Source organism: Gymnoscopelus microlampas (assembly GCF_963454915.1).
Source record: "Gymnoscopelus microlampas genome assembly, chromosome: 3".
NCBI classification, from domain to species: domain Eukaryota; kingdom Metazoa; phylum Chordata; class Actinopteri; order Myctophiformes; family Myctophidae; genus Gymnoscopelus; species Gymnoscopelus microlampas.
In genome coordinates, this window is record NC_139940.1 from 323,434 (window position 1) to 325,449 (window position 2,016).

Sequence of the window (2,016 nt, forward strand, 5' to 3'; positions counted from 1 at the left end):
CTGACCTACTGACCGACAGAGTTGGTCCCCCCGCCACCGCTCACTATGTTGACCGGCTTCAGGTAGGAGGAGTTGTGGGTGGAGGCAGAAGCATTGGAGGAGGAGGTGCCCAGGGACGAAGAGGTGGTGCTGGAGCTGCCCAGGCCAGAGGAGGGGGTCTTACTGGAGGAGGAGGAGGTCTGGGTGAAGGGATGGGTTTCCCCAGCTTGGTGTGAAGCTTCACCACCTGGGGAACGGAGCAGAGCAACACGTTTGAGGGTTTGTTTTCCAAACAACAATGCTCTCATATCATAAATCTCATATTTGGGAACACACATGTTGACATCTTTGTTATAATTGCCAAAACACGTCAAAGCTAAAGTTCCCCTTATGACTTATGAAGCTGTAAAAGGATTGGCTTATGTCTTTATTAAACCAGATATGCAAATATGTTCTGTTTTTTTTGTCCTTCCAAACACCTGAACCAAGCATAGAACTTGCGTACCGGTCAAATATGCATACATCTGTGCCAAATATACACAGTATAGAGACAAGTACACAACGTCCAGTAAGCCTGCCTGTGTGTGGGCGTGTGTATATTGAATGAGGGTTAATATCTTTTGTGACCGTTTACAATCCATTATGTTCCTAAATAATGTGTGTATCGGTGTCAGCCAGGGGTCTATAATGGGCCCCCTCCTTTTTTACCCCTTTACAAATATCTACAATCTCACAGTGCGACACGTTGAAAGATTGTAGATTAATGTAGTTAACCACATTAATCCTGGCTTACCCATTTTGGGCATGCCATTATAGCCAAAGGTTTAAAGACTTAAAAAATATATTTATCAAAGTTCTCAAATTTTGAAAAATAGTCAATGTATAAAACTTCATAAGACAAGCTGTGAGCTTGTATCCAAATGGACCCTAATGCAGTGGTGGGGTCCAGGGACCCTCAGGCTTCCTTGAGGTGGTTCCAAATAGACACATACAGGTCTGGAACTTTTGAGAGTGTACAAATGGAACCAAATGGACCCGTACAGGTCCATTTGGTTCCATTTGTACACTCTCAGAGTTATGAGGGGTCATTTAAATTAAAAAGTTTGAGCACCACTGGCCTAATGCACACCAAACTGGAGGTCATCAAAGTTTTTAAAAAGCTTTGAGAATGACAGCTCTAGGAGGACTTTTCTTCACCATGACGAGTCCAGTCAGTGGCGAGTTGAACGTACCTGTCTGATAGTAGGACTCTGCCACTGTGGGCTGGGGCTGTGCTGCGGCCACAGCTGATGTAGCGATGGGCTGCTGGTAGTATTGCTTGGGGTCATAAGCGACAGCCGGGGCTGTAGACCACACATACGAATATGTGTCCTAATAGAAATGTGTATGTGTGTTTGTGTGTGCGCGCGCATATGCACCCATGTCATGGAAGGCCTTGAGAGCTTCGCTGGTGTCCAACACTCGGAGGATGAACCAAAGTAGAGGTTCAGAGAGCTGACAGGTGGAAAGAGAACCCTAGGAAAATGGAAAATGAAATACACCACTTTTTAATACGGCCAAAACCCACTGAATTTGTCATAAATTCAATTTTAACCTCCATGAATTAGCATGTGCTAGGAAAATGTGTTGAGCATGCATGTTCTTTTTTCCTGCAATGTCCCACTTAACACTCATGAAGCTAAACACGTTTTACCCCTGAGATTAGGTAAAACAGGTCAATGTCATTTGTCATTTTGACAAACCACAAGGAACGTTTATCAGAAAGTGCAAACTATTTTCCAGAGCATCAGTGATGCATGTAAACCCCAAGCTGCCTTCAACGTGTGCTCTTTCCTCACCTGTCTGCCCATGTAGCCACAGGCCATGTATGTGAGTATGGGCTGCAACATGACCTGGACCGAGGTGGCCCTCTTGCTGAGAGTTGTGAGGATGGTGAACAGGCCGTCGCCCACGGAGATGGCATCTAGACCACCGTGGAAGTTCTCGTGTTTGGTCAGGTGAAGACCACTGGCTCCTACAGAGGGAAAACAACCACCA